Here is a 20,908-nt window from a genome sequence, read left to right as displayed (position 1 = left end):
ACTTTCCATTTCCGTAATATTTCGGGTCTAAGTTTCAGGTGATTCACCCTGTATAGTGGCTTCTATACTGAGATATCACATTTCTGTTACGATAGCATAGCGTCGTTTTAAGATACAAACATTTCTAGCGAATAGATCAACACCACCATGAAAGCACGATGGTATAAGATAATGGATTATGTAGTTTCCTCTGAACATCAGTGCTAAACCATCAGAGTAAGTTAAATGGCGTTGCACTTACCTTGTTAATTGGAATCCTCCTCCGCAGTTACATTCTGCAACCGCACAGTGAATCTGAAACAAAAAAACCTTTGATTAAAATACTGCTTGTCATTTCATACGGCATTACTTTCTCCAATTGTTGTTGTTGTGGTCTTCAGTCCTGAGACTGGTTTGATGCAGCTCTCCATGCTACTATATCCTGTGCAAGCTTCTTCATCTCCCAGTACCTACTGCAACCTACATCCTTCTGAATCTGCTTAGTGTATTCATCTCTTGGTCTCCCTCTACGATTTTTACCCTCCACGCTGCCCTCCAATGCTAAATTTGTGATCCCTTCATGCCTCAAAACGTGTCCTACCAACCGATCCCTTCTTCTAGTCAAGTTGTGCCACAAACTTCTCTTCTCCCCAATCTTATTCAATACCTCCTCATTAGTTACGTGATCTACCCACCCTATCTTCAGCATTCTTCTGTAGCACCACATTTCGAAAGCTTCTATTCTCTTCTTGTCCAAACTAGTTATCGTCCATGTTTCACTTCCATACATGGCTACACTCCATACAAATACTTTCAGAAACGACTTCCTGACACTTAAATCTATACTCGATGTTAACAAATTTCTCTTCTTCAGAAACGATTTCCTTGCCATTGCCAGTCTACATTTTATATCCTCTCTACTTCGACCATCATCAGTTATTTTACTCCCTAAATAGCAAAACTCCTTTACTACTTTAAGTGTCTCATTTCCTAATCTAATTCCCTCAGCATCACCCGATTTAATTTGACTACATTCCATTATCCTCGTTTTGCTTTTGTTGATGTTCATCTTATATCCTCCTTTCAAGACACTGTCCATTCCGTTCAACTGCTCTTCCAAGTCCTTTGCTGTCTCTGACAGAATTACAATGTCATCGGCGAACCTCAAAGTTTTTACTTCTTCTCCATGAATTTTAATACCTACTCCGAATTTTTGTTTTGTTTCCTTTACTGCTTGCTCAATATACAGATTGAATAACATCGGGGAGAGGCTACAACCCTGTCTCACTCCTTTCCCAACCACTGCTTCCCTTTAATGCCCCTCGACTCTTATAACTGCAATCTGGTTTCTGTACAAATTGTAAATAGCCTTTCGCTCCCTGTATTTTACCCCTGCCACCTTCAGAATTTGAAAGAGAGTATTCCAGTTAACATTGTCAAAAGCTTTCTCTAAGTCTACAAATGGTAGAAACGTAGGTTTGCCTTTTCTTAATCTTTCTTCTAAGATAAGTCGTAAGGTTAGTATTGCCTCACGTGTTCCAACATTTCTACGGAATCCAAAGTGATCTTCCCCGAGGTCCGCTTCTACCAGTTTTTCCATTCGTCTGTAAAGAATTCGCGTTAGTATTTTGCAGCCGTGACTTATTAAACTGATAGTTCGGTAATTTTCACATCTGTCAACACCTGCTTTCTTTGGGATTGGAATTATTATATTCTTCTTGAAGTCTGATTTTGCAGCAGCGTCGAAGAGGAAAATACGTACACTGCACAAAAGAAATAAAAATTCACTCCTCTGAAACCCCGTCGTTTTCTCCCGTTGAGTTCAGAAGTTTGAAATTTGGCTCAAAAGTGCGTACAACCCTCGTGTGTAATGGTGCCAAAACGTGGCTCCCTGCGTCACTCTCGTCGTTCCACACAGCAATGTGTCGCCGCATGTGTAAAAGTCCGGTGCTCAGAAGTTCACATGAGGTGTAAGTTGTTTTGTTTGATTAACCAATGTTCCACCTTTGCTCCAACCTTTCTTTTTCAGAATTGTAAATTGTAAAAGGATGGATTAGGTCACAACGTAGTTTATTCAGCTCTTAGTGTAACAGCATACTGTTTTCCTTTACTGATGTTAGTTTGCTGATTTCTTTTACATTTTTAGCTTTGGGCCAAATACATACGTGGTTACAGCCCTTGCGTGTAATGCCAACATTAAAGTACGGAGGCAACTCAGCGTTTGCTTGGTGACGCGTAACAATTCAGGGTGGAGTGACAAGTCTGCACTTCACGAAGGAATAACGGGCAATAAGAAGTAGAGGAATTATGGAGGCAAGCGAACTCGAGTGCGATGAATGTTGTTTGTACTGTAAACAGTGATTCATGAGGTAGCCTCTAGCACACACCGCACTTCGGTTTGAGGTTAATGTCAAGATACACACTTACATTGCAAAATTACGCCTGCAGGAGCAACGAAGAGGAAATGTGGCCATAGAAACCCCCTAAAAATTCCATTTCTGTCTTCGAAATGCTCAGGTACTCCCGTAATACACCTTTAAGTCGTTGGATTGAGACCTTCAGGATAGATGCCTTCGATATCATTGCACATGCTACAACAGTGCGAAGTTTTAAATGATTTTGTACCTTTAGAAGTTGTGCATAGATTTCATCTTTGAGTTTACCCTCGAAAAAAAAGTCCAGTGACGTCAAATTATGCGAACCTGCAGACCACTTGTTAACACAGTCACGACCTATCTAGCAAGCAGGGAGGAGGTGGGTGAGCACCTTCCTAGCCAAAAGCGAGTAGTGAACCAGGCACCACCTGTTTTCAACACAAATATCTAGGTATTTCAAGTAATACTTCCTTTAGAAGAGCCGGCAGCACTTCGATAGGAAACTGTGCATGTCTTTTACCCTATACGATTCTTCAATGACGTAAGGGCCAATCACATATCTCCAAACGTTTTCACTGCTTCCAATGTTCACTGCCTCTAATGTTCACCTTGTCTAGCCTAGTACGGCTTCTCAGTAACTTACATATCTTACTTTCATTTTTCAGTGATATGTATACTGTTCTGCTGAGACATCAGAATGGGCGACAGAAAGCATTTTCTGTAATCCCGCAGGATAATCTGCTAGTGAAGTGACCCATACGGATGGGAGGTGGTTGCGCGCAAAATGCGAACAACGCTGGGCTGATTTACACTGCCGGAAAAAAATTAGTACATCCTGTCAGAGGTTTCCGGTTCACTCAAGATTTATCGTTGCAACAGTGCATATGGAGTACATGAGATGATTACACTCACAGATCAACAGCACAAACGGTTCTGGGGTACCAGGTATCGACTCCTGCTGAAACGCCCGTCGGGACTCACGAGCCGTCTTATCTGTGCTGTGGTAGTTCTACAAGCTGCCATTGCTGCCCTTACAATACGACGGTACTGGCGGGAGTCTGTGGTCCGTGCTGGCCATGAAGCTCGTCTACGTGTGAGAGAAATTTCTCGTGACTACTGATACCAGCTTCGTTGCACAACCGAAGCAGCAAGTCGAGCTCGTGTGGCAGCTCTCCGGAAGGTCCAGCTGGCCATTTGAAAGACCACAAATGAACCACTTTCAAACTCCGTCAGTTGACTTTAGGAAGCAAGATTGCCACTCCGAGGCTTGGCTGCCTGCTTGCTTCACACGTTTGCACCACACTGAGCTTTCCGGCTGCGAGCATTCCATATTAAAGGGTAGACACAGATGGCGCTCTGGTAGCTATCCCACTACGCTATCTGTTGGTGGACGACGTCAAAACCATTAACAGTATATCGACTATACGCCATGTAGCATATGACGTCATCGGAACAAAATCGACGTCGTCTTTCCAGGTGAACTATTTTTTTCCGTAGTGTAGTTCAGAATCACACTTAATCTGGAGATTATGAGAAACGTCGAATATTTCTTACGCTTCAACTCGTTGCTGGCTAGTTTCTTTCCCTCTGCCTCGTGTTCCAGTGCCTTTCCATAATAATTTTTTGTACATTCGCTGAATTGTCGTTCGTCTTGGACACCATCTATCGGGATAGCTTTGTGCGCACAACTTCACTGTTTTCTTCACGTGTCCTCTGTATTCTCCAGAATCAGCATGTCTACTCCTCTTAGTCTGTAAAGACATTCATTTTTTCAAAGTTATCAGTACTCGACACTCGTGAACGACATGGACGAGATGAAAGATACATTTTCTTTGTGCCTCTTTCATACCAATATAGCGACGGCGCAAAACTGTCCTCTCCTTATCCGATATGAAGCGTTTCTTATTTTACTGTGAAATCACGAACTTCCGCATAGAACGTCGGCCGCTGTAGCCGAGCGGTTCTAGGCGCTTCACTCCGGAACCGCGCGACTGCAGTGGTCGCAGGTTCGATTCCTGCCTCGGAGATGAATGTGTGTGATGTCCTTAGGTTAGTTAGGTTTAAGTAGTTCTGAGTTCTAGGGGATTGATGACCTCAGATGTTAAGTCCCATAGTGCTCGGAGCCATTAGTACTGCATAGAACAGCAAGAAGAATTTCCCCCATGTTGTAGTCATTTTCCCAGAACACGAGTCACAGCTACTGTAGTTCAGAATGCAGATCGTCCTCTTCAGAAATTACGCAGTTTCGTCTTCGCATCTTTTTTCTTAACAACAGGGGCCCTGCAATATCGTACACATCAAAAAGATGTTGTCAACGTACTGAAGGAAATAAGATGGACGCAACACCGCAGAGCTCAGAGCTTGTTTCCCTGAATACCCCGTGAAGAACGTTACCACACAGTCTGTCGTGTGTCACATGGATCATAAATACTAACAAGAATACTCTACTACTCAATCGAAGGGAAGAATTAAAATGTATTAAAATGTACTGGTAGATCATCCTTTTGATTGTAATGAAATGTGTGTACAGTCTTAAACGGAGGGTAATGACAGAGTGCAGACATAGGAAAAGCAACGAAAAATACACAGCAGTAGTACATTTGGCGTATGCTCTAGAAAACACGGAACTGAAAAACATGTTTTCCTTTCATAGCCAGAAAGGTATCAACTACAGGAATAGAAGCGTAAGTAATACTGATGGAACAGTTCAATAGGCCAAAATCAGAAAAGGTGTAAGTCAATGTTGCTCATTGTTAGAATTTATTTTAACTGTATGTTGAAGAAGCAATAAGTCAAAGGAAAGGCTATTTCAAAGTGAGAACTGCTTATCGCGGTCAGGTCTTGTAAAAGCAGGGCGTTTTATTAGAATTTCGTAGCTATTACTTAATTCAATGACAGTCTACAGAAAAGTGTCATAAAAAGAATCCATATCAGACATAACCAGCAGGTACCATCTACCATCTAGGAATATTGCTACCCGTGAAACCAGTACTGTAAATGTCATTACTCTATAGATGAGCATTTCCCTCCGTTAAAAAAAAAAAACTGTATTTGGAACGTTTTCCGTCTCCGAGAATAGCTAATCATACAGAAATACGCAATTTAGAGCATTAAGTAATGCACTTTAACAATAATGTACACGGACCCAGCATGCTGCCTAAGGGAAACACTGTGTCTACGTCGTTTCAGATGAAATGTTTGACAGGAAATAAAAAATGGTCAATAATAAAATATCAAAAGAATTAAATACGAATTCCAAGCAGCTTCACTTGTATTTACAAGCTCTTGAATGTCGCTCGTCAAATTACGTCTTAAAGGCGGTTTGTTGATGATTCTGTAAGACTCTGTAAGTCCATCTTTCCATAGATGATTGAGGTACTCGGCTGTTCGATACAGAATGTCAAATTAAACGCCTTTCAGCCGTCCTGTTTCCAAACTTACGAGGCGTATTCAGAAAGTAAGGTCCGATCGTCCACGAAATGGATACCACAGTGAAAATCAAAAGTGTTTTATTTGCTGTAGTTAGCCACATCTCCCAGCAGCATCTCTACATAGTCGCCGCTCCGTCTGAGACATTTATCGTAGCGTTGTGCCAACTTTCCGGTACCTTGAAACACGTATGTAACATAGCAGCGATGGCGAGGCATTGTAGTATCTGTGACCAGAGAGTATGCGCTTGACTGCGCGAGTGTTGCGAGCGGTTCTCAGTCTGTCGGTCTGTCGTTGCGAGTTTGTAGCTCTGTCTAGTTGAGAGCTGTACTCTGTCAGTAGTCGTCGCGTGCAGTTCGCTAGTAGTCGTCATGTAGTGCAGTTCGCTAGTAGTCGTCATGCAGAGCGGTCGGTCAGTAGTAGCACCCCAGTGCGGTTGTGTGATGTAGGCGGTCGGCAACACTGGTCAAGATGCTGAATGAGGTATACTGTTAATTAATATAATCATTAGATAATGTAAAAAATTTATTTATTGTAATTAATTTCCAACAAATGCCCCAATAATAATTTTTATTTTAAAAGCATTTTTTCAAAAATTTTATTTTTTATTAAACTAAAGATTTCGTTGCACTTCCCATTTCATTCCACTTCTTTTAAAGAAAATTTTCAGTAAAATTACAGAAAAAAGGAATATTATTATTTGCAATGCAGATCTTCCAAGCCGTGCGCAAAGATAAGAGCAGAAATTTGACATCCAGTTATTCTGAGGTAAGACTTTAATTCCGATTGTTTTGCACAGGGCCAAAGACCGATATTTCGGTTTAATTGAATAATCATTATCACTGAATGGACTTTCATTATTTTAGTGGGAGCTTACACCAGAGTCAGATTGCGAATTTCACATTTTTGTTCCCATTGTCATTAAATTTAATTGCTAGGGAGGTTACGTTTGGCTCCTATTCATTTATTATTTCTGTCTTTAAAATTACGGTGGGGAGGTTACACTTGGCTCCCATTTCTATTAAGTATTGTTATTTCCCTTTAAAATTACGGTGGGGAGGTTACACTTGGCGACACCCAGTCCAGGATCGTATTTCGTTGAGAGTCTTTTGAACAACAGTCAGATATCTGCTCTTATTTGCTTAGATATAATTAGGATTTGGCGCTACGCTTTTATTAACTTGTGACTTTCTTTCCACAGATCAACGGCAATTCGTTGCTCTATTGTATTTGTGTGTTGCTTTTGCATTTGTGCTTATTTGTTTTTGAGTAATTGTGACTACTGTAAAAATGCCGCGAAAGACTGTGAATAGTGTATCGCGAGGTATTATGAACGAAACTACCGATTTAAACAACTTTACCGATAGGACATGTGATACGCAGTGTAATGATGTCAATCCTGCGTTCACTAACAATCAGTGCATTACAACCACTAGTGATGACTTTTATATTAATGACGAACAAACGAACTCAATTGTCTCGTCTGTTAATTTGACGACAATTGATGACGCAGAACGCTCTATTGTAATGAGCGCTGCCGAGCTTAACACACCCGATTTAGAAAATCCAAGTAATGTACAGACAAATGTTTCTAATAAGAATGGACAGTGTACCGAAAATACGACGGATTCATTTAATTCCGAAATAGTGACTGACAATGTACGTTCGAGTGACAGATCGTTTTGTAAATTACAGAATGACCAAAGGGTCGCACAAAACGCGACAATTGCAAATACACCGTCAAATAGTACAAATAGTAGAGTAGAGGATGTTACATTTGATCAGATTTTGGCAATATTACAACTAATAAATGAAATACAGAAAAACCGTCTCAAACAAAGTGAATTAATTAATGAAAGGTATAAACAATCGAATGAAGAACAAGACAACATTAATAAAAAATCAAACAACTTAGTGAACGGAATGAACAGCTTGAGGAACAGGTTAAAGCCATTGCCGCGCAAAATTATGATGGTAGAGGACAATTACGTGTGAACACTAAGACTTGTGCTAATAACAGTAATGAAAAAGTTGGCACCGTTGCACAAGAATCAAGTAGCACACGTGTAGGCACAACAGAATTACATAAAGACGAAGTTATTGCAGTCACTGAACAATGTTCAGCAAACGCAACAGAGATACACGAAATTAATGCAGTCACTGAAGAAGACCCTAGAAACGAAGTACAGATTCGCGACGAAATTAATTTAGAGTCAGTGGAAGTATCACACACTCCGAACACGGAAGCTGACGAGAAATTTGAACGTCAGAACAACCAAATTGACGAAAGTAGTAAAGTAACAGAATTAACAATTATTTCAGTCACCAATACGTCACAGAACCCGCCACGTTGCGAAGATTTGTGAGACTTACGCAGCGCGTATAATGTGAGCAATTTACAGAGACTACGCGAATTAAAATCCGAAAAGCAACGCGACTTAAAATCTGAAAAGCTATGCAACTTGAAATCAGAAATCACACAGATAAACAGACTTTCACACAAACCTGAACGTATTATCAAACTAAGTGACGAGAACGTAGATTTCGAGCAATTTACATTTGTAAGAAAATGTAAAGAATTTAACAATGACAGAACACAGGTACACACTTTGAGCTGTATACGACAATTTGTTTTTATGCTTTCACCGCTATTGCGTGTAATGCAGAAACTAGCTTTGAAACAGATGCGACAATTTATTTTTGTATTTACAACAGCATTGCCTATAATGAAGAAACTAGATTTAACTTGGATACAACTATTTGCTTTTGGATTTATACCGCAATTGCCTGTAACGCAAAAGCCAAAATTTATTTGCAGTGCGTAATTGACCTCAGGGGATTCATTACGCTTTAATGAATATGTGCCGTAGCGAGCATAGGGCCCCGAGCTGTAGTAGTGCTGTTTCATCTTTAGTTTTCTGCACTGCTGCCTTCTCTTCTACTATCCTTTATATCTATCCAAACTGCTCTTTAACTATTGCTCTACCTAGAATTAAGAAAAATGACTAAAGAAAACCCGATGTGACAAATTTTTACCGAATGTGACAATTTTCATTAGGCACTCCAGAATCACGAGAACTTAAATAACAGATAAAAGTCGTAATCATCAGTATGTATAAAATTTTGAGCAATCGGAACCACAGTTTTGTAACAATAGATGTTTTTCACCACAACAGCATGAAAGTCAGCCGCTTAGCATACCTAACCAACAATGCAGTCTACAAGGTCAACCAAGCTTTAATGTTTCGCCGTGTGCACGTATAGTCCCAGCCCCAACAAATAGTAACGCATGGCAGTAAAGAAATAACTACGTACAGACAACACACTATTTCAACTCGCATCGCAATGTGCCGTATAGAAATTACTATCATGACAGACGTAAAAAAAAAAAAAAAAATGATGAGCACAATTTTCAGCGTACATTTAATAACAGTCGATCTTATGAGCAGCAACAACATATTATGATGAATGAAACAGACAATAGGTGTCATCCATAGCGTAACACGTCAGTAAGAAATAACAGAACAGTTCATATAGTGGATATGCCACAATATTCTCCCGTAAATAACAGCACGTACGATAGAATTTGACCATATACAGTACAGGTTTCATATTCCAGTAACGTAAGCAATAATTTTGACACGCAGAATCTTCTTCACGAAAATGTTATTAATTTTGACGCCATCCGACACACGTTTGCATTAAGGACAAAATTACGACGTATGTAGACGATATTCTTATCGCAGAAGCTAACTGGTCTGAACACAATATGATTCTTGAACGTCTGTTACAAACTTTCCATGCACAAGGACTTACAGTTAACCTCAGTAAATCGCACTTTGGCAAAACTTCTATAAAATTTCTTGGACACGTAATTTCAGCAGAAGGCATTGCACCAGATCCGGAAAAACTTCAGGCTCTACGTGACATTACTGTTCCTACGACGAAGAAACAATTACGCAGTTTTTTGGGCTTAATTACCTTTTTTCGTAAATTTATTCATCACTCCGCTTTAGACACGCCCAGATTATGCCAATTGACAGGTAAAAACACTATTTGGTCTTGGGATAAGCAAGCACATTCTGAATTCATGAACCTGAAACATGCTCTGTTGAATGCACCACTTTTATCGCACCCAGATCTTACTAGAAATTTTTCCATTGCCACCGACAGTTCCAACACCGCTTTAGGCGTACACATTTTCCAGGAAATTGAAGAAGATGGTTCTACAGTAATTAAAAACATCGCATTTGCAAGCCGCATTCTGTCACCTGCTGAGCGAAATTATTCCGTTACAGAACTGGAAACATTATGTGTTGTATGGGCTTTTACGAGATTTAGGCACTTTCTTTATGGCAGACATACCACCGTTTACACAGACCACAGAGCGATACAATTTTTACTTTCGGCTAAATTTACTCACGATAGATTAAGTAGATGGAAACTATATTTACAGGAATTTAATTTTACAGTAGTTCATATTCCCGGCACGCAAAATGTTATAGCAGACGCACTATCGCGTTCTCTGAGCAACAATCAGCAAGACGTAGCAACCAACTTCTGCAAAACAAATTTCAGTGTCATGTACATTCAGCAAGTTGCATTTGAAAACTTTATTTCATCGTCATTACAGGACATAGCGCAAGAACAAAATAAAGACAACGTGTGGAAAGAAATTAAACACCTTTGGCTAGATAAGAATAATGTTACGATTAGGAACCACTACACTGTACGCAATGACATTCTGTTTCGCCGCTCTCATCCTGACAGCAACAATTGGTTATTATGCATTCCTGACGAACTGGTTAACAAACTAATCTGGTACACTCATTTAAGTTACGCACATTACGGAGCAAGAAAATGTTTTCTTATACTGAGACAGAACTGTTATTTTACCAACATGGAGAAACGTATAGGACGAGTTTTAGCGTCTTGTAAAATTTGCCAGAAAGCTAAATCAGACACCACTTCACATATTCCTCCTTTATATCCCATTATACCTGTTAAATTAAGACACATGGCCGCTGTAGATATTTTTGGTCCGATTCCGAGAACTAACAGAGGTTTTTGCTACATATTTGTCGCTGTTGAGCTCATTTCAAAATTTGTTACTTTCACTCCATTACGCAAAGCTACTGCTAAAACTGTTTCGAAAGCATTTGTAAAACATTTTCTATTTCATGTAGGGCATGTGATGAAAGTAATTTCTGACAATGGATCTCAATTTCGTAGTACCATATGGACACGCATGTTACGAGCCAGAAACATTTCTCCGATCTATATATCCAAGTACCACGCTTCTTCGAACCCCTGTGAAAGATTAATGAAAGAAATTGGTAAGCTGTGTAGAATATACTGCCACAAAAGACATATTGATTGGGATACACACATACTCTCATTCCAAGATGTAATTAATTCCATACCAAATGAATCCACTATGCTATCTCCGTCTGTTATACTGAAAAACGTTGAACCGCCAAACAAAATTAAAGAATTAGTAGAATTCCCCAAAAGTCGTCGCCTACTACACCACGTAATAATTAACATTGCGCTGAACAACATCAAACGTGCCGCAGAGCGCCGGAGAAGACAGCAAAAACAGGTTTGTACACGCCGCGACTTTCACGTTGGACAGAAGATATTAATACGTACACACTATTTATCCAGCAAATTAAAAGGTAAGTGCAGTAAATTTGAACTTCTATACGCAGGTCCATATCGGATTCGCAGCATCCCTCACCCCAATGTTGTACACGTCGAAACTTTGAGAACCAGAAAATCGAAAGGCAATCACCATATCTCAAACATTAAACCGGTTATTGAGTGAAACCACTGTATGATTCAACACACTATGATGCCATTTACTAATGCAATTATTTCACCTGACTAATTACTGATGATTATCGTATTTTTTCTTGGCAAATGCCCGGCAAGGTAAGGTTAGCAGGTCGCTTTTCTCGTCGTTACACATCAGACCGTGCATATTTTTTCAGACACCCTTACGTATTTTATGACTAATTATGCAATGTTAGCTAATGACATGTTAATTTCATTACATTTTTTTTATTAAAGTCTTTAATTCTCGACTTGATTAATTACACTACATACAAGCTGAACACAACGAACGTCACATTTGTCTTTTTATGTACGATTGTATTCCAGTTTTGTTTATATGCACTGTGAAATAGTTAAGATATAACACACACCAGTCGACTTTGACATTTTTTTTTGCCCTATGACATCTCAAGATCGTGACTGTTTTACATTTTTTGCTGCTGCATTGTGATATTCTGTGTACATTTTTGCATCTGAACACTGTCAATGTCTTTGACATATTACGTTTTCTGTCATGTTATGCTGTATGGTTAATTATGTCACCATAAACCAAACATTATTTAGTGGGTATATGATTTAAATGCAAGACATTAATCTTTGTTCATCAATTTCAGAAAGAAATGATGCGTGTAAGAAATAAATTCAACAGAAATGGGAATTTCACCTACGAAATAAACGATAGAAGATGCGATGACTTTATGAGGAATAGTAAATGGATCAGGATTAACAGGCATTAACAAGAATATACTATACTCATCATAGAATAGCAGTCTTAACTAATTTTTTCTTTCAGAATACAAGGTGATTGATGCAGGCTGTCAGACAGAACTACACATCTTAGTTTTAGTGATGAAATATGCTAGAGATAAGGAATAGTTATGTAATGAGTAATGAAGTGATTTTTTTGCAGATGATAATGAATACTGATGAATAATGATGAAGGATATGGTATTATGAATAATGAAGTTTTTCTTTACAGGTGATGATAATATTGAAGTTATGATAATATGGATAATGAAGTGATGGATAATGAAGTTTTTTCTTTACAGATGAGGATAGTGTTGAAGTTATGTATTTATGCTACGTAGTTATTTAAGTATTTGTTGCAGTTTGCTTTGACAGCAGGTGCTACATTGCATAGTAAGATGACAGAAAGTTTTAGAAAGGACAGCTATGGAACACATTTTTATACACATTTCACTACCTGTTAATTCGAAGTTCACTACTTTTCAGCATAGTGTGCGTTTCTTCTTTCAGGTCAATAATCCATTTTGTATTTTTTCCAGGAGAAGCTTTTCATGATACTTACTAAACCTGTTAGTTATTATACCTGTTCTAGTACTTGCATTTTTATTTTTTTTTACCCATTTGTGTTTATCATTTATAAATGTGATCACATATATTGCCTTGTTGCATAACCTTGCTACAGCTGAGTCATGACAAATGACGTTACCTATCCTCATTTGCAGCAATAGGTCAAAAGCAAATAGTGTTATGCCTCAGCAATTAATTATCGATCCCAACGCAATGCATTGCTAACAAAAAAAAAAAAATGTATTACCAGTCCCAGGTAGTGATACCAGTTTGAGAAAATTCTGAGTAATGCTGATTAGCTCTGAATAATATGTCGCTTGAGTAATGACTTCTTATTGAGACAAAAAAAAGTATATATTTAAGATAATGCTTTGTCACTAGCTAATAACTGCCACTGTTTATTGTAATGAGACTACTTATAATGCCTGTGATTATTAATGCTTTGACTGTAATTAACTGATTTTAATAATGACTTCATAATGATCTGAATACTACTGAATGAGGAACACTGTTTATTGTAATGAGACTACTTATAATGCCCATGATTATTAATGCTATGACTAATTAGCTGATTTTTAATAATGACTTCGTAATGATCTGAATAATACTGAATGATGAACTATGTTTTATTCTATTCAATACTTGCTGGCCACTGAGTGCCAATAATTAATGTCAATCAACGAATTATGTTATTAATTATGCCATTAATTAGCTCTTGTTTTCAATGTTGATACTTTGTAACCAGAAATGAATGTGACTGTTTAATAATGCTTTGTAATCAGGAGAAGGCTAATGATTCTTACTAGATTGGAATGACACATAATTAATTAACTATGCTATGCCATTAATTAGCTCTTGTTTTCAATGTTCATACTTTGTTATTGGAAATGAATGTGACTGTTTAATAATGCTTTGTAATTAGAAGAAGGCTAATGATTATTATTGGAATGACAAATGATTAATTAACTGTAATTAGGAAAAGGCTAATGATTATTATTGGAATGACAAATGATTAATTAACTGTAATTAGGAGAAGGTTAATGATTCTTAATTATACTCTGTAACTGGAAAAGAATGTGATTGTTTCATAATGCTTTGTAATCAGGAGAAGGCTAATGATTCTTACTATATTGGAATGACAAATGATTAATTAATCATGCTACATTTTGTAACTAGGAAAAGAAGACTACTGATTCTATGTAAAACAATTAATGAACATTTTTCTGTAATACGACATACTTGGTACAGAAATGTTCAATAACTGGGCTATGAATGCCACAAACTGCTAATTAAGTCTGTAATTGTCAATATTATGTGACTTGATGTCCTTCACCTCATAAGCTGACTACCCTAAATTACTGCAATGTCCATTTGTCCTGTTTATCCCAGTGATCATGGAGCACTATCTTTGGTTTTGCACTAATTCTACGTTGGTGTGCCTTGTAAGAGTGTGGTGTTGACACGACATGCTGTCCACCACCGTGAGCAATGAAGAGCTTATTATGGTCCCACTGTTTGGTGTACCTAATGTACTGCCAAAATGAAAACATGGAATATTACTACGACAATTCAGTGTCTTGGGTACGCTGATAAATTCTGATGGGAAAAGAACTTCAAGTTGTGTCACTTGGTGTTGTACTTCTGTGGAAAGATATGGACTTTCAGAGCAGCTGTGTGCAATCTAAAGTGCTACAACCATGATGCAATCCTTCCCTTTCCTATCCTAATTCTTGTCACATAATGAAAATCATTTTTTGCTAACATTATTTATGTTCATGGCTATACATTTTTTTTTAGATTTGCTGAACTCCAGTGCGAGTACACTTATGTCACTGGTCGACATGATGTTTTGCCATTATGTTTATTTGTTGTGAAAATGCTAAAGACATTTTTTCAGTGCATGTGCACTTTGGACATGATTTTTTTTGCCATTATGTTTATTCATTGCGAAAATGCTAAAGACATTTTTTTCGATTTGTTCTGAAGTACAGTATATGTACACTCTTGTCTTTTATATTGTATATACATTTTTTTTTGATATGTTCTGAACTACAGTACATGTACACTTATGTTAGGTGTTAATATGTTTTCTATTGAACTTCAGTGCCTGTGCACTTTTCTCATTTTTCAATATGATTTGTACTATACTGTATATTCAATACTTCAATGCGAATGCACTTATGTCATTTGTTACTAATTGTACATACATTTCATCAATTACTGATATGTTCTCAACTGCAGTGCATGTGCACTCATGTCACTTGTCAACATAATATTTTGCCAGTCTGTTTATTTGTTCTGAATATGCTAAAGAATTTTTTTTTTTCAGTGCCTGTGCACTTTGTTATCTGTCAAATAATTTGTATATACATTTTTCTGATTTGCTACTACGTTTTGTACTCACATTTTTGTCTTTGTCTGATATATTTTGTACTTAGTGCGTGTGCACAACATTTACTTTATGTACTACATCTAAATATTCTGTAAATTGTAGAAGTTGATTAATTAGAAAAAAATTTTGCCGCGATTGGCAAGTCCAAATGACTCACCATCGCTGCCAAATTTTTGCCCCCCCAGTGGAGGGTTATGAAACACGTATGTAACATAGCAGCGATGGCGAGGCATTGTAGTATCTGTGACCAGAGAGTATGCGCTTGACTGCGCGAGTGTTGCGAGCGGTTCTCAGTCTGTCGGTCTGTCGTTGCGAGTTTGTAGCTCTGTCTAGTTGAGAGCTGTACTCTGTCAGTAGTCGTCGCGTGCAGTTCGCTAGTAGTCGTCATGTAGTGCAGTTCGCTAGTAGTCGTCATGCAGAGCGGTCGGTCAGTAGTAGCACCCCAGTGCGGTTGTGTGATGTAGGCGGTCGGCAACACTGGTCAAGATGCTGAATGAGGTATACTGTTAATTAATATAATCATTAGATAATGTAAAAAATTTATTTATTGTAATTAATTTCCAACAAATGCCCCAATAATAATTTTTATTTTAAAAGCATTTTTTCAAAAATTTTATTTTTTATTGAACTAAAGATTTCGTTGCACTTCCCATTTCATTCCACTTCTTTTAAAGAAAATTTTCAGTAAAATTACAGAAAAAAGGAATATTATTATTTGCAATGCAGATCTTCCAAGCCGTGCGCAAAGATAAGAGCAGAAATTTGACATCCAGTTATTCTGAGGTAAGACTTTAATTCCGATTGTTTTGCACAGGGCCAAAGACCGATATTTCGGTTTAATTGAATAATCATTATCACTGAATGGACTTTCGTTATTTTAGTGGGAGCTTACACCAGAGTCAGATTGCGAATTTCACATTTTTGTTCCCATTGTCATTAAATTTAATTGCTAGGGAGGTTACGTTTGGCTCCTATTCATTTATTATTTCTGTCTTTAAAATTACGGTGGGGAGGTTACAACCTTCATCATAGAAGGAAGTCGTCTGCACTTTTCGCCGATTCTCTACGCTGATCTGCAGTTCGCTGTCTGTGACAGAACGTTGACTTCATAGCCAGGTGTTCATATCAGCGGAGATGAAACTCAGCGGGAGCAAAGTCCGGGCTGTATGGAGAGCGGTCAAACACTTCCCACCGAAAACGCTCCCCTGCAGAATGCGGCCTAGAACTGTCATGAAGAAGGAAACGCATGGCATTTATGTTGTATGGGCTGCATCAAATCAGGAGAAATCTCTCACAGGCACTCATACTTGGCCGGGGGCACTGTTTTCTAGGCATCTTTACGTGCTCACTGTGCGCTCAGAACGGAAAAGACAGGTCATAATAGATACACTGTCCAACACACCTATGCAAAGCTTTATCGGATCATCATTGTGGCTTCCATTTCGCGGCCGATCGGACCTTAATTTCGGAATACGCCTCTTATTTTGTTTGGCTACCAGATTAGGCACTTTACTTCGACATCTTCAGGCCCCTGACCAACGTATAGGAAGATTCCACCTCGGTACTGATCAAAACAAGAGACAGCAATACTGGTATTAGTAGAATGCTGCTTGCTATAGTGACACATTCAATCACCATCGTCGCGCGTGGTAGTCGCGTGGTCTTACGCGTCCAGTGAGGAAACCTGGGTTCGAGTCGCGGACCGGCGCAGATTTTCACTGTCGTCATTCCAGTATCCAGCTGATGGTGGTCCATAATTCGTGAATTTATTATCTGCTGCAGACCAATGGTTCAGAACCTGCGTCCTGTAAGCCACGTAACTTCCTCGGCTGTTACTACAGTTTGGTTCCAAGTTAGCGTGATGTGTCCCACTGTGTCACGGTTTGCAACTGGCGGCTAGTAAATCAACCTCTGCTGCAGCTATTGTTTCTCGATTGCAGGTATCCTCTCTACAATAGAACATACCGCGCAGTACTCCTGGCAGGTAAATTTCTTCAATTACAGGAATCTCGTTACAACCTCGGCGTTCCGTGATCTACGAAGCGGTTCACTACCTCAAATAGAGACCCGTTTAGGGTAGCACTTGCTAACAACAGCCACAGTCTGCCACTTTTCTCTCGTCGTCAGTCTTTTATCGGAGATGGATTACTTTGTGGCGTGAATGCCCTGCTCAAGGCGTCACGAAAAGCGAGTTCCCAAGATAACACCAACCTAACTCTAATCTGTTGCTCCTACCGATTTCAATTAATTTGCTAAATATTTACAAGATGATTGAGATAGAGTAGTTGTTAAGACAATTAACAGAAAGCGCCGTACTTCACGGCTCTGATAATTGGTATAGTAGCAACTGACGCAGGACGAGTACTAGTATGTTTTGTCAGGTATATAATGACTTCAAACTGTATGCATAACCGAAGATAAATCGATTCCTTACCACAGGAACAAACAAGTAAAACAATGTGTTTTGCTCTTCGTGTATGTTAGAAAAAAGAACGACGGTAATTTGGGGTGATACTAATAATTGCTACATTTGTAACATATTACCAGGACCACAATGAAATAATTAAACTTTTAACTAGCGTGTGTTATTTTCTAATTAAAGACGAATGTAATGAGAAGTATAAGGAATGAGGACAGCGAGAAACTTAACGTCAGAATTGGTGATCACGAAGTAGATGAAGTTAAGGAATTCTGTTACCTAGGCAGCAAAATAAACCATGACGGTCGGAGCAAGGGGGACGTAAAAAGTAGTTTAGTACTGGAAAAAAGGGCATTCCTGGCCAAGAGAAGTCTACTAGTATCAAACATACGCCCTAATTTGAAGAAGAAATTTCTGAATTTCTCAGAATGTACGTCCCAAGTAAACTTATCGGACTGGTACAAATGATCCTCACCAGCACAAAATGCAAGGTAAAGGTAGAGGGAAAACTTTCTAAAGAATTTGAGGTCAATTAAGGGTTAAGACAGCGTGATGTATTACCCACGCTACTCTTCAACATAGTGTTGGAGAGAAGGAATAAAATCTAGGATAGCTGCAGGAAATAGAGCTTACTGGGCCTTGACCAAGATCGTTCAGCCACGTAGCCTGAGCAGAAAATCGAAGGTGACTGTCCATCGAACAGTCATAAGACCGGTGGTAATGTATGACTCAGAAACATGGGCAATGACTGTAGCAGAAGAAGAGCTCTTGAGAAGATGGGAGAGGAAAATATTAAGAAAGATTTTTGGAGCCGTGTATGAGGCGGGGCAATGGAGGATAAGGAGCAACAAGGAATTGGAAGAACCGTATAGAAATCCTGACTTGGTGACTGAAATTAAGCGTAACAGAATAAGATGGCTGGGCCATGTGGAGCAGATGTCAGAGGATCGAGTTGTCAAAAAGGTTTACACAGGAAATCCAGGTGGCAAAAGGAGCAAAGAGAGACTCCGGAAACGATGGTTGGAGGATGTGGAAAATGATTTAAGAACGATTGGAGTCAGGAGATTGAGGAAACGAGCAGAAAATCGTCAGGATTGGGCTGTGATCATCAGAGGGGCCAAGGCCTTACATGGGCTGTAGCGCCGAGGAGTAAGTAAGTAAGTAAGTAAGTAAGTTTGGAGCACAGTGCTGTATGATAGTGAAATATAGACCGTGGAAAAATCGGTAAAGAAGAGAATCTAAACATTTGAGGTGTGGTGCTACAGAGGAATGTTGAAAATTAGGTAAGGGATGAGGAAATTCTCCGGAGGATCGGCGAAGAAAGGAATTTATGGAAAACACTGACAAGAAGAAGTTACAAGGTGGTAGGAAATCTGTTAACATATCAGGGAATTACTTTCATGGCACTAGAGGGAGCTGTAGAGAGTAAAAACTATTGAGGAGGATAGCGATTGGAATTCACCCAGCAAATAATTGAGGACGTAGGTTGCAAGTGCAACTTTTAGATGAAGATGTTTGCACAGGAGAGGAATTGGTGGCGCGCCCCGCCAGACCAGTCAGAAGGCTGACGAGTGATGACTCAAATAAAAGTAATAAGGATTATTTAATATACTCAACAACAAAACAAAGTAAAAAGTGAAAATCTTAGACGCAACATGGGCATAGAGCAGGACACAACCCTCAGTGAAAGAACTAAATACAACAGCAAATTTAGAAGCAGGCGGAGCGTCAGCTGCTCTCCAGTAATCGAATTAAAATATAATTACCGGTAGACCACGAGTCCCACGTAATGAAATGTAACAAACACTAGCACGCCAAAGTAAAGTTCACAAGATTCACCCAAAACCGATTCAGCCTTTATGTTCCTCAGACATAGACGTCACAAGCAGTCTTTCTTTTTGAGGAGCTTGTGCGGTGTCATCTGCCCATACAACAATACAAGCCTTGCAGAAGTTTCCCACATTATGTGCGTCCAGCCGACATGTGTGTGCAGCCACCCTAAACTCTTTGGTCAACAATCAGCATATGTGCAGAACAGTGCTTAGTTTATTTTATACTGTTAGTGTTGTACGTAAGAATCAATAGGAGATTTAAGGTCTCGTCGAGGAGGAAGTAACGGGTGGACAAACAAGCGTAGATCAAGTATGGTGATGAAAAAAAAAGGAAAGGCAGGTGTGGCATATTTGGGCGGGAGTCCCTTCTGCTGGGGGGGGGGGGGGGGGGGGGGAGGGAGGAGGCGGCGTTCGGTCCCCTGCTGCAAGTCTTCTTATTTGAAACCATTTCGGTGACTTGCGCATCGATGATGATAAAATGCTGATGAGGACAGCATTCACATCCAGTCCCGAGCGAGGAAAATCCCGATCCGGCCTGGAATTGAACCCAGTGAACCGTGATTGAGAATCAGCAATGCTAGCTAGCCACACGGAATGTTGACGATGGGATGGAAATAAGTCGTGTGTTTTTTACAGGAACCATCCCACACATCACCTTAATCGACTTAGGGACACCGCAAAGATGGTTCTGAATGTTTGCCGTCTAGCAATGTACTGGGGCTGCACATAATATAATGAGCCAGAACGCTGTGATCCCTGACCACGGCAAGAACGAAACCCTGCCTGATACACGTGACGTGGGAAGGACCTAAGAGGACCAGAGACGAATGGTAAATAATTCCAGCGACTATAGGGGGCGCAACTGGGGAAACGCACTGCCACATGCAACTTTGACTAAAGGCAGGTTGTTTATCTTGGTTGCAATTGGCCTGCATTCTCTCCACGACCGCCGGCCACTGTGGTTCAAATGGCTCTGAGCACTATGGGTCATCAGTCACCTAGAACTTAGAACTACTTAAACCTAACTAACCTAAGTACATCACACACATCCATGCCAGAGGGAGGATTCGAACCTGCGACCGGGCCACTGTGGCCGAGCGGCCGAGCGGTTTTAGGCGCTTCAGTCCACAACCACGCTGCTGCTACGGTCGCAGGTTCGAATCCTGCGTCGAGCATGGATATGTGTGATGTCTTTAGGTTAGTTAGGTTTGAGTAGTTCTAAGTGTAAATGACTGATGACCTCAGATGTTAAGTCCCATAGTGCTTAGAGCCATTTGAACCATTTTTCTCTCCACGACCCACCGCCACAACCCAATCCTGTACAGAAGTTGCC

The 20,908-nt window shown here is 39.5% G+C and overlaps 1 long non-coding RNA gene across 1 annotated transcript in view; it reads right to left on the bottom strand.

Annotated features, from left to right (window-relative positions):
* Positions 1-238: 238 nt before the first annotated feature.
* LOC124790118 overlaps positions 239-20,908 on the bottom strand; it is a 969,286-nt gene continuing 948,616 nt past the window's right edge. Inside the window, exon 4 of the long non-coding RNA XR_007016228.1 lies at positions 239-294. This is a non-coding gene — a long non-coding RNA (uncharacterized LOC124790118). The remainder of the gene's footprint in view (positions 295-20,908) is intronic.

This window comes from Schistocerca piceifrons, chromosome 3 (assembly GCF_021461385.2).
Source record: "Schistocerca piceifrons isolate TAMUIC-IGC-003096 chromosome 3, iqSchPice1.1, whole genome shotgun sequence".
Classification (NCBI taxonomy): Eukaryota; Metazoa; Arthropoda; class Insecta; order Orthoptera; family Acrididae; genus Schistocerca; species Schistocerca piceifrons.
Note: the sequence above shows the minus strand (reverse complement) of the source record. Positions and strands in the feature narration are given on the sequence as shown.